Source organism: Benincasa hispida, chromosome 7, assembly GCF_027475165.1.
Source record: "Benincasa hispida cultivar pf3 chromosome 7, pf3_genome.v1.1, whole genome shotgun sequence".
Taxonomy (NCBI): domain Eukaryota; kingdom Viridiplantae; phylum Streptophyta; class Magnoliopsida; order Cucurbitales; family Cucurbitaceae; genus Benincasa; species Benincasa hispida.
In genome coordinates, this window is record NC_143484.1 from 19636966 (window position 1) to 19650579 (window position 13614).

The 13614-nt window shown below is 34.7% G+C and overlaps 1 non-coding gene across 1 annotated transcript; it reads right to left on the minus strand.

Annotated features, from left to right (window-relative positions):
* Positions 1-268: 268 nt before the first annotated feature.
* LOC120069676 (small nucleolar RNA R71) lies at positions 269-375 on the minus strand. The gene has a single exon (XR_005479629.1). It is a non-coding gene; the product is annotated as a small nucleolar RNA R71 (small nucleolar RNA).
* Positions 376-13614: the final 13239 nt, after the last annotated feature.

A 13614-nucleotide genomic window follows, 5' to 3' on the forward strand; every position in this document is an offset into this window, starting at 1 on the left:
GATGCTGCAGATGATTCAAACTGCCGGACAATTTGGCGGTAGGCGTGCCAAGGATCCGCATGCCCACCTTCGGAGTTTCATTGAGATCTGCAACACGTTTGTGTTCCCAAACATCTTCGCTGAGGAGGTTCGATTAACATTGTTTCCATTTTCGTTGTGTGACTAGGCACGAAAATGGGTTTATTCTCTCGAACCAGGGGAGATTACATCATGGGAACAAGTAGTTGAGAAGTTCATGAAGAAGTACTTCCTTCCGATGGAGAACACCAGAAGGAGGAAGTTGATCACTATTTTTGAACAGGATATTGACGAATTGCTCAGTGATGCATAGGCGAGGTTTAAGAGGCTGGTAAGAGACTGCCCACACAATGGCTTACTAGATTGCTTACAAATGAAAATTTTCTTCCACGGTTTGAACCCTGCATCACAAACGGTTGTCAATGCGGCACCAACTGGTGGTCTGCTCGATAAAACTTATGATGAAGCTAAGAATATCCTTGATCGCATTTCCAAAAATCATGAAGATTGGAGGGAAAGCGATCAAAGATTAAGAATTAAAGATAGTTACGCAAATAGTGGGGCCATCGCATCCCTACAAATCGAAATGAACGCGATGATGAATCTGATACAAGGAATTGCAATTAATAGCACGGGAACACATAAAGGGCAGGTCAACGTAATCGCTCAAACGATCACGAGTTGTGTCACCTATGGAGAAGCACATCTGATTGAAGAATGCCCAAGAAATCCGTAGTCAATATGCTTCATAAAGAATAACCCTTTCTCCGATACGTACAACCCCGAGTGGAGAAACCACCCCAATTTCACGTGGAAAAATCAACAACAAAGCTATCAACCTATGGCGCAAAGGGAAGGGCCATCGGGATTTTTCCCACGAACAAACGGTCAACCGAAAAATCAAGCTTGCAGTTCGCAGGTGCCGCAATCTTCATCTTTGGAGAGTTTGCTGAAGCAATATATTGAAAAGAATCTTAAAATTCAAATGGGACAGATTGCAGGGGAACTCAAAAGTAGACCGCAAGAAGCGTTGCCGTACTCAACAGAGCTCCCTCGCAACTTTGGGGATACAACAAAGAAACAATGCCTAGCAGTTTCCTTGCTAAGCAAAAAAAACGACAACGGAAGAAAGGGAAAGCCCATCAGGACCAACCCGAATGCGGTGACAACCGAGGACCCATTGACATATGATTTAGAAGAGCCCAAGAAGATGAACCCAGAAGTTGTGTCCACCTTCAAGCCTTTAGAACAAAACCAGAAGTACAACTACCACCATTCCTGCAAGGATTAAAAAAGAAACAGAATGATGAAGGAAAGATAGCTACAGTGGTAGTAACGCAAAATACTATGATCCCACAAAAAATGCGCGACCCAAGAAGCTTCACGATACCTTGCTCAATTGGAGGGGTCTACATTGGTCAGGCACTGTGCCATCTTGAGGCGAGTATAAAATTAATGCCACTATCAATCTTCAAACGATTGAATATGGAAAAACTAACACCCACGACAGAGACTCTCCTGCTTGCGGACAGATCCTAAATACCTTCCGAGGGAGAGTTGAAGATGTCGTAGTCTCATTGACAAATTCATCTTACCGGCAGACTTCATCATTCTGGACTATAAAGCGCCCATCATATTGGGACGACCATTCCTCTCAACCGATCACGCTCAAATTGATGTGCACAAGGGGGAGATCGTAATGAACGTCAGTCGGAAAAAGCTCGGATTGAGGCAATCAAGATCCCAGAAGACCAAGAAAATAAGAAGAAGTCGTCTTGGACGTAAAAAGCCCAGATTGAAATAAAATGTCCCTGCGTTATTGTGCAACTCGAACTCATCAGGAACGCAATTCTTTTGGAATATCCTTTTTTTTCTATCAATGATTCATTAACTTTCGTTACCCTTCTTTTATCTGTTATCGTATATTTTTCTTTTATCTGTTATTATATATTATATTGCTAGATCAGACTTTATTTGACCCTCTCAATGTTTTCGTTTCAACGATCGTGGTGAACGATTGCGGAGGAGCTAAACGAAAGACGCAACCAGCTTGTTCCGCCACCGCAATTGTAGAAAGCAGTTCACTGCAAAGAAAGATGTGATCATGAATAATGCAGGTGACAGGGAAAATTTGGCGGTTGTATCTTTCCTTGACTTTGTTTATTCCAAATTTTGCTATATCACATATCATTTTAACTTTGATAATTTTATCATCGCATCCTCTTTAGTCGGTACAATCATTACATATTGATTAATTTAGTAAGTCATCGTATTATTTCTCTTTGCCAATTATGATTTCAATGATGAAATGCATGTCTCTATTTTTTTCTTATGTACCAAAGTCAACTTAATTTTAGGACAGTCATCTCATGAAATATTTTTAGAAGTTAGTGGTCTGTCAGCTTTCTTTCAAACTGACTTTTTACGAAACTTCCTAAGAGCATTGCATGACTTCTTTTAATCTTTCAGCAATGATAACATTGCTACATTTAAATTTGGGGGTGCGGTATTCATTTTCAACCTTGCTATTTTTAGGCACTTCTAAAAAAAAAAAAATCATAACGTTGCGATCGAATCCTACTCGTAGTTGGATGCCCTCATGACACACGTGGGGACAAGCCAAAACGAATGCTAGGCACTTGGATAAGCACAAGATCATAGAAAAAATATCTAAAATACGCAAGGATAAAAATCATTTGAAAATACCCCAGTTGAAATAAATTATGCGATGCCCTGGAAACAAGTAAAGTCATTATGAAGGTTAAACTTGCAGTCCCTAAATTTTAGAAATATTTTAAGAAGAGACCTGGATAAGAATTAAGGAGATCTTGGAACATAGGATTTGAACAAGGCAACCTTGAGAAAGCTAGGAAAGAAGAAGGCAGTCGACTTTCTAAAGAAAATCTTTAGTCTATGCTTGAGGACAAGCATTGTTTTTAATTTGAGGGTGTGATAACAGGCAGAAATGCACGTTATCACAACGCAAAGATATAAAAAAATGCAGAATTGCGACGGTAAAAATATAAAAAATTGTGTCCAAAAGCATTAAGTTTATAACATTGCGATTGCATGCGTCCATCGCATTAAAAATAGTTAACTTATGTATTTTATGCAGAAAATGCGTTAGCGCAAGGCAGAATTACGATTCAAAGAAATTAACGCTCGAGTGCACTAAGAGATTGCGACCACAAGACTAGTCGATTGTTTGCGGTCACGAAAATCTGCTCAAGAAGGTGGCCGTATAGAGCCGGCGCATCAAGGTGAAAGCTTAATAAATCACGATGGGATAGAAAGCTGATGACGGTCGATTCTGAATTAAGTTAACAAGCCGTTAATGACACTGTAGCAAGTACACTCAACTTTTCGGTGACAATTATTCAGTGCATCAGACAGAGAATTAATGACATCTCATCAGTGCAATCATTCAAGAGAAAAAGCTCTTCACCATGAAGCTCTATAAATACCAAAGGCCACCTTCATTTAAGGAGTTCGCCCAGTTCGCTTAGTTCGCTCAGTTCGGTTTTTCATTCCAGTTGAGCCATATAGAAGATAGTTAGCCTTTATTTTTAGTTTCCTTATACTTAGATGACAAAAGTGAGAGAAGGAAAAAGACGCCGGAAGATCGTCCTAGTCAGCTCGAGAGAGTCCCAGGGAGCATGGAAAATAGAAAGAGGGTCGACTCTTGTGAGAGCAAGAATATCTTTTGAGCAGAGTAGAGAAGAACCGTGTAAAAGCCGTGGGGAGCAAGAAATTGCTACCAGGCTCTTTATCTTTATTCCACATTGTCATTCTGTATTTCGATTTCATATATAGAATGGAACTTTCATTTCTATAGCTGTTCACTCTCTTTACAATACGCATGAGTAACTAAACTTTCGAATGGGTTGAGAAGTACTTGGCTAACATGACCTAGGATCTTCATTGCATGCGATCGTCTTGTCTTATGTTGCATCCATCACCCCTTTATAGCTACTTGTATGAGAGAGTCTAACGAAATAACCTAAGACTTGAAAGAGCTAGGTTAGAATTTAGACTTGAGAAAGCAAGATTAGATTTGCATAAGCAAGAGATAGAGACTTATAGATAAGCTCTGTTTGCCAACATGCATCGCATGCATCTTAGAGATAGGTTATGGTAGTATGCGGTCGCCTTGTGTGTGTGTGTTCCATTCATCATCGCATAGACAAGAATAGAGGCTTAGATGTAAGTCCTATAGACATCATCGCATACATCGCATGCGTTCTAAAACTAGAAGCCGTAGCATTTGCATTGAGAGATGACTTGCTGTTGTATGTATGTAGCATGATCGCATAACATGAACGCAACCTTAGGAAGTGTTAGCTAAATTCTTTCTCAACCTGTTCCCTTGCATACTCATTGTACTTTCGTGTTATTAACTCTTTTCTCAAATCCGCCACATAGACTTTATATTTTAAACAATACACCAACCAACGCATTGTTTTATTTGTTACCGCAAAGTAATCGAAAACTACCATCGCATACTGTTTCCTTAGTCCCTGTGTTCGACCTTGGGCTTACCAGACAACTCAGTAGGATTTATATTTGGATCTTTCTGAGAAAACTTGAATGCACAACGCATATTCCACCATCGCATTTTACAGCATTATTTTATTGCATTAATAACAACGCATCAGTAGACAACTTTGTGTTTATTGCTACCATTGAAATATAATAAACCTTAAGATCTTGTACTTTAGATTCAACAGAAAGTTGCTCAATTATACTTTATATTTGTATATTAACTAATGAATTGAATCAAATAATGAGAAGATTATTAGGCACAAATACAAAAATTTTGCGGACTAAACATGCAATATTGCATTTTGAAACCAAATTTTAACCACTGTTTCGTAATTTTATATATATATAAGAAACTATGAAATTAACCCACTATAAAAAAATAATATAAAATTATAAGAAACTTAATTTTCTATTAAATAACAAAAATATATCAATTTACTAAAAGAAAATTGTTGCATCTTACAAAAATTACCTTTTGAATGATTGTTTATAAAATTTTTCTCTAAAATATTATCCACTGTAAACAAAATAGTAATAAAAAATCAATACAAGATTATGAGAAACTTAATTCTTTATTAAATAACAAGAATATATCAACTTACCAAAAAATTGTTGCACTAAAATAAAGTAATAATATGAATAAATGAGGAAGATGGTATAAATTGAGATGGTTATCAAATTTGGGGAGGAATATGAAAAAGATGTTAAAAGGATGGTTGTTTGGGGGGAGAAAATATGAAGAAGATGGAAGTAGAAAATGGTTCTCGGGTATTGGGGAGAAAACGGAGGAAGAAGGTGAAGGAATTGAGGGGAAAAATGGGTAAAATTTAAGGGGAGTTTCAAGTACAAAACCACAAAATTTGAAAATTAAAACACGGCAACGAGGTCTAACACATTCAGAGTTGATTTCAGTTGGTCTGAATGCATCTTTTTAAGAGAAGCATTCAAACCGATTTGACATTTCAACTTCTGATTTTTTTATTTAGTTATTGGAATGTGTCTCTTGAAGAGACCATTCTTTAGCGGCCGGTCAAACAACAATAAAATATTGTTGAATGCATCTCTTCAAGAGACACATTCCAATAAAGCCAAAAAAAAAAAAAAAAACTAACTTTCCCTAAATAGTTTGAAAACATCACTTTTTACCTAATTAAATTCTAAAATATCCCTTTTTCTCCAATTAACCCACATTTCCATGTTTTAATTTTAATTTTTCCTTTGATTGGATTGTCGTTGATGTAACCAAAGGTATATTCTCATTTGCATATTCTCTTTCCCTTTTTCTTCTTATAGTAATATAATCTAAAAATATTGTTCTATTTTATTTCTTAAACTTTCACAGGGCATTTAGTTGTACAAAATGAAACATATACATTTAATCAAAAACTTGCTTGGTTATTTTTTTTTAATTATTATTTATTATTAACATATATAAAATATAAATTTGACATGCGTCCTTTATGGAAGGGTTTGTAATTAATATAGAAAAGGGTTTGTTCAAAGTTAAAAAACCCTCAAACTTTAGAAATGGTATTGTCTTATGTTGCATCCATCATCCCTTTATAGCTACTTGTAAAAGAGAGTCTAAAGAAATAACCTAAGACTTGAGAGAGCTAGGTTAGAATCTAGACTTGAGAAAGTAAGATTAGATCTGCATAAGCAAGAGATAGAGACTTAGAGATAAGCTCTGTTTGTCCACATGCATCGCAAGCACCTTAGAAATAGGTTATGGTAGTATGCGGTCGCCTTGTGTATATGTGTGTCATTCATCATCGCATAGACAAGAATAGAGGCTTAGACATAAGTCCTATAGACATCATCGCATACACCGCATGTATTCTAAAACTAGAAGCCATAGCATTTGCATTGAGAGATGACTTGTTGTTGTATGTATATAGCATGATCACATAACATGAACGCAATCTTAGGAAGTGTCTAAATCCCTTCTCAACCGTTCCCTTACATACTCATTGTACCTCCGTATTATTAACTCTTTCCTCAAATCCGCCGCATAGACTTTATACTTTAAACAACATACCAACCAACACATTGTTTTATTTATTACCGCAAAGAGATCTGAAATTAACCAGGCAACTTAGTAGGTTTATACTTGGATCTTGCTACGAAAACTTGCATGCACAACGCATATTGCATCATTGCATTCTACACCATTATTTCATCGCATTAACCACGCATCACATAGCAATAGATGATTTAGATGATTCATTTTTTAAATTGCTTGATTCATATGCTAAAAATAGAATGGGTAATTGATTGTGTAATGTTACATAATAATATGTTTATATGTTTCAATATTATGTCAATTTCTCTTGTATGTTTCATCTTCTTATTGATAAGTTAAAATTGAAAAAAAATTGCCACTGGGAAAAGTAATATTAACAATATAATGGCTATGAAAAATTTAAACTTTTTGTTTATTGAAAAATATTCTATGACCTATTCCTTATTCATGAGCAAAGAACATTGATTGATGAATCAAAGATGATGAGAGAGCTTTTATATATCTCTTAATTAGCATGTTAGATGCTAACTAGCTTAAAGATAAAGAAAAAAACAACAATATATGAGATGCTAAAGTCAATAGAAGCTAGAGTTTATATATTACAACAATCCAAGAAAATAAAAGTGACTGAAAGTATAAAAAAAAGTAGTTTCTAAAATTAGTATGGATAGTCAAAATGTGAGGAACTTTATTTTGTTTTAAATACCTCAATGGAAAAAAGTAATAATTAAAGTAAATTTGTTTTACTAGATTTTTTGTGGAAAAGAAATGTTAGAGATTTGGTGTTGGCTATATTTGTGTTAGGATTGGTTGTGCTTTATCTTTTGAGTGTGATAACTCTAAAAAGAGCTACTTTATGTACTTAACTCTAACATATTTGAGAAATTCATATGTTTAAAATGTTCATTTCATAGGTATATTCATCCCGATGGAGCAAATAAATCATTTAGAAGAAAAAGAGTAAAAAAGAAGTAAATTTAGATCTTCAGAGCATCATATACAAAAAAGTCAGCAAAATTATGAAACTGCCACCGGGAGCAACATAGCAACACTAGAAGGCATAATGCTGAGGTGCAACGCTGCCTCCAATGCTCTTCACAGTGTTGCAACTCTACGACTGTAGTATAAATTCGCCTCTTTCCGATTTAGGTGGGAAGGAGAGTTAGGCCATCTTAGGGAGCATTTTGCTTGGTTTTGGCTATTCTATTTTGGTTTGTAATTGTATATTTTGACGTCATGAGTCGGATTTGATGAACGATTGAAGGCCACAATGTTCATTTTTTAGGTTTGTAGGATTTTTCTTTGAATTTTATGAGATTTATCATGAATCTTCTTAAATCTTGCTATTTTTTTTATTGATTTTATTTTTTTTTTAATTCAATTTCTAGAAAAAGCATAGGTATATTTAATTGACAACTACATCATAAATACTTGCATGTTCATTCACCCCACGATATGCATTTGTAGGTATCCGTAATTGTATCAATAGCATGTTTAATTCAGTAGTAATAGGTTTTAGTTTGAATTAAGGAACAATTTCTAGACTATCTAGTATTACCTAATTTATAACAAAATCTAAAGTTTGGAACTGCATTAGATTAGAGTTGGACATTCTTGCTTAATGTGTTAATCAATCCAAGAACATAATGCAATTAACTAAATGAAAGGGTTGGTGTGACAACGTTAGATTAATTTAGGAATCAACGACATGTTGGTTTTTACTAGGGAGTTTGTTAGGGCTTTCCCTACATTCAATTAGGCTTAAGAAATAGTTAATTTAAGATTGTTTTCATGATTAATCAATGATTAGATTCATAAAAAACCCAATGATCTTTAAACTAGTGAAGGTAATCTTGTGTTTGATCTCTCTCTTTCTCAATTTATCATACTTTTCTGCAATTTTCATTTTTGCATTTAGCTCTCCTATCAACCAAATAACAAAAATCCTGATTTTTATTGCTTTCCAAAGATTTATTTAATTTAAAGAGGTTTAATCTTAGGCTTCCTATGGTTCCACCCGATCTTGCCACTAAGACTACTTACTAGTTGAAGTGCTAGATTGTGAAAATAAAGATTATTTGATTGGTAGAAAGTCTCGACAACTTTCCTCCGTATCAAATTGTTGTCATTGTTGGGGAGCCAATTCATTTCACTTTGTTAAATTTATCTTGTGAACTTTAAAAATCCCAAAAAGATTTCTTTTTTCTTTTTCTTTTTCTTTTTTTTTTTTTTTTTGTATCTACTTGTTTTTAACATGATAGATGAACAATGCATCTATTATTTGAAGCAAGCTGCTCAACGGGAAGAAGAAGAGGTAAGAGAAATTTGCGAGCTTAGAAGTCAAGTATATGAATTAACCACTTTTGTTCGAGATTTTTCTACTAGACGGTTGTGGGATTTTAAGGCATGTAGAGTCTATTCACTTTGAGGTGACACTTCCGAAGCATGTTCTCAGCTGTCGTGTGGCCTGTGTGCGATGTCTGTTTTCCTTGGGAGTTGCTTAGCCCGATCTCAATGTTGATGCATGCTCCTTCCACCCACTCAGGTAAGTCTTTAAAGGAACTAGTTATGGATCTTTTTAATAGCTCTTATGAGTTTTTACAGAAACTACATAAGAAACAGGAGTTCTTAAGCTTCCAGCAAGACAATCTCTATTCCGAATTCGAGACTAGAATTGATCTTCAAAGTCTGAATGACCTTATTGCTTAGATTGTCGAATAAATTTTGAGACTAGACGAGCCTTTGTTGCAACCATTCTCTGATCCTGTTGAGCTGTAAAGTAGTAAGGTAGCTGACATCGACTGTCAAGAGCAAGTCAAGGTAAGATAATGGAAAATTTTATCATTTTTAATCTTGCTAGTCATTCTTCTCAGCGTCTGTTCGAATCTACTCAGTCTCATCTGAAGACCCAAACACCTTTTCATTAGTGGATGACCTAGTCATCCGGCTTACAGATTTCGTATCGACACTAGGCAGTCGACTAGAGCTAACCATCCATTGTGACGCGGAGGTCATGTTCCTTGAGGGATTATACTCATCAAGCGATGATAAGGATGCATATATTTTATCATGTCTTGAATAAGTATGTGATATTAAGTATGAACCCGAGCTTCATCTTGAGGAGTCCCAAGTGATAGAGTCATAGGCTGAAAGCCTTATTCTGTTCTTCCTACTAGCATCTCTTTTATTTTTTTGATATTGTTCATCTCATCCTCACAAGTCCACGTGGTCTTTATTTTTAATTAAGTCAGTCGAGTTTGTTTTTTTTTTTCCAAAAAACACAAAAATTCAAAAATATTTCTGACTCTGGAGCCTTTGAACACTTCAAAAGCTCGCTTCCTTGAAGCAGCTTCGTGGATTAAGAGAAGAAAGGGCCTGATAAATATGAGAATTTTTATGTATCCTGATAGGACAACAATGTCGAGTAACCAATGTTGAAAACTTGCACTTTTTGGACGTTTCTTTATTTGACCCTAAAAGAGAAAGAAGATCAATTTAAAGCGTGAGCCACCTCTTACCAACATCCCTACACGAGAAAGTTATCAAGGGAGCTTTTCTATCCCCTTGATTCTTTTATTTCATAGAGCATAGACTAGAGATACATTGGGGACAATGTATCATTTTAAGTTGGGGGTGGGGTAGTTTATAATAGTTTGGGGTCCTTGAACATCTGAGCTCGGACTATTTTACTTGTGTGCTTGAAATGTTTTGCTCGATCTTTGCTTGATTTGTTTTGATGAATAGTTGATCACACACTCTCTCTGTGATTAAATTTGTATGAGATAATCTTTGAAACCTGTTTATTTTTTTTAAAAAAAATTCTTATCTCTCATGCATCTTTAAGTCATTGTTCTTGCAAACTTAGGTCTTGCGTGCCTAGAATTGTATTATTTGATTTAGATTTTTGTTGTCACCTTGAATGGCCCACCTTTGACTTTAGAGTAACCCAACTTGTTTTAGAGAAAACCTAAACAAAGTGGATAAAATTCAAACGTGTGTGAATAAAAAATAGTTGCCGGAAAAAAAAAGTAAGTTAAAGTAGGAAAAAAAAAATTAAAAAAAAGTGTTGTTAGCTTGCAAAAAAAAAAAAAAAAAAAGTGTATGTGTGAATAGATTGAGGTGAAAAGAGCTACCTCCACCGTGTCAAGTTAGGGCCCCACGAGAAAAGAGTGGATAGGTTTCTTGCGGTTGAGTGTGAAAACTAGCCCTCTAGATAAAATAAATGCCCTCTACGTTTTGTGTGCATGAGTTTGGCACCCTTGTTTTTGTGTTGCCCACTTTTTTTGCAAGTCTGGTATGTCTAAAGTCAATAACCAAGTCATAGTAGGGAAAACGGATTGAGAGCCTTATAAAATCTTTTCGGGTTGTGTGAGCTTAACTAGAAAGACTCTAGGCTCATTTATGCATGAATAGATTTAGAATCATGTTTAAAAATGTACTTCATTGATGGATTATAATCGAATCTCATACTACGATAAAAAATTTTCGTTTTGGATCAAAATTTTAATGAGCTTTGTGTATATAAGAAGATCAACAAGAATAAAGTAGCTTTTCTAGTACTTTATGTGGACAATATTCTATTCATGAATGTAGGGTACCTTATTGAAGTGAAAAACTGGCTAGCAGTCTAATTCCAAATGAAATATTTCGGAGAGACGCAGTATGTTCTTGGGATCCAAATCATTAGAGATTGTAAGAACAAAACACTAGCATTGTCTCAAACAACGTATATCGACAAAATGTTGGGCCGATATTCGATGCATAACTCCAAGAAGGATTTATTGCCTTTCTCGCATGGGGTCACTTGTCTAAGAAATAATGTCCTAAGACACCTCAAGAAGTTGAAGATATGTGGCGTACTCCTTACGCCTCAGCTGTGAGCAGTTTAATGATGCTATGCTCTACACTAGGCCTGACATATGTGCAGTGAAAATAGTCCGTAGGTAGTAGTCCAATCCAAGGTTAGACCTATTCGGTTTTATGCCCTAAAACTCATAAATAGTGAATGTATTTAAATGACCGTCATTAATAAATAGTTATTATTGTTTTTATCAATAAGTGTTATTGATGTTTTATTTAATTTTGTTTTATTATCCCTAAAATCCATTAAACGAACATCCTAAGTTGTCTTATGACTCTTGAACAATATGTAGAGACAAATAGGGATCAATGTTAAAGATACAACCTAAAGAGTCTATAGTATAGGGATAAGCTGGAGTACCTTATCCTGGTAACACTACAGATACAACCCATTTTGTATTTGATACAAACACAATAATCCAACACAAACTTGTGGAAGACACACGAGTAGGGGTATCTTGTGGAATGAGTTTGCATAAGATCGGACTGCGAAATAGTAACCACTAGATGTAACTCCGTTGACTATTTAGGTTTGTATTTCAATAGGATGATCTAGGCAATATAGTCTTACTCCTTAGTATATTATGAACTCTTATTCATGAGGAATTGTCCTTTGATTTGTATGGGTGAGAGTGGCTAGTTTGCTAACTCAATATGCCTACCATTTTGGGGATAAGACCGGGTAGTTAGCTAGGACCATACAAGATGGATTTCACTCCTTCTAAATGTCAGGGTATGTAGATGATGTTCTCTTAGATGGTGTCTTCGGGACTTGAACAAAGGGTCCTATACTCTACCGGCCCAAGAGGGGTTTCTGTTTAATGGTTGGACCATACACAAATTGTTCATTAGAGGAGCACTGGTACTTAAGGATGTAGAGATAACCCAGAGGTAAAACGATAATTTGATCCAACTGGTGTTACAAACACTCGTGAAGGATTAACTTGCTGTTATTGGTCTATATCTGTGGACACAGAAATATATCTGTAGTGAGAAGAGTACAGTCGTTGGTCCTTAGTGGAATATGCCCATAGTTAACGAATATTGATTAATTTAGTTAATGAGTTTAGCTAATTAATCTCACATCATTGGAGCTTCTAATTTGTAGGTCCATTAAGTTCCCTTTTAGCTTTTAAAGGGTATTGAGGTAATTTGTCATTAAATTGAATTTGAAATGTTTAAATTCGGAATCGAGAATTTTTTAATGTATGTTGATACATTTTAATATAAAGTTTAACTTTAGATTTTATTATTTATCTTGGATATGATTCGAAATTAATAAATGAGAGATCAAAATTTGAAAGGAGTTCAAATATTAATTTAATATGAATAAGATTCATATTGAAAACTAGAGGTTAAAATGTGCATTAGATGCATGTTAAAACTATAGGTTAAATGGGAGAAATGTTTTTAAATATGATTCAAATGGGAAATTAAATTAGATATGTCATATTTAGTTGGATGATTAATTAATTGAAGAATTAATTAATTATTTACTTTAATTTAATTAGAATTTGAATTTAATTAAATTGATTAAATGAAAACTATAGGTTAAATTAACGTACATTAGATGGACATTAAGACTTTAGGTTATGAGAGAGGAAATCATTTAAATATGATTTAATTAATAACATTATTTTAATTTAAATTAAACAAATTAACTCCCCATTTTAGGGAAGTTACGAGAAAACGTGTGATCAATCCCACTTTTTTCTCTCCTTCTCTCACCATCCCTCTCTCTCTAACAAAAAGGTTTTGTTTTTGAAGAGGGAGGAGAAGGCTCTCAAGCTCTCTGTGTGTGTTTTCTTCTTCCTGAGAAAAGAAAGAAAAATAGTTATGTGATATTCCCAAATCCCAAAAGAGAGAATCCCACAATTCTCCATAGGCTCAATTCACTACAAGAATAGGGCGGTTTCAAAGTAGTGGTGCCCAATTCTAGTTCAATAAAAAAATTCTACAAAATTGTCAAAAGGTTTGAAAGGTAGGGTTTCTTTCCCTGTATAATTAGTCTTTTTGTGAATTGTATGCTTAATGGATATTATCTTTTATTCCAATGCAATTTTTTTTTATTTTAAATGCAAATTTGAAAAAAACAACAAAATCGTTATGTGTTTTGGCTTCCGTTGTGCCTTAGGGTTTTTATCCCTTGAAGACTATTGGACAACGGTTAA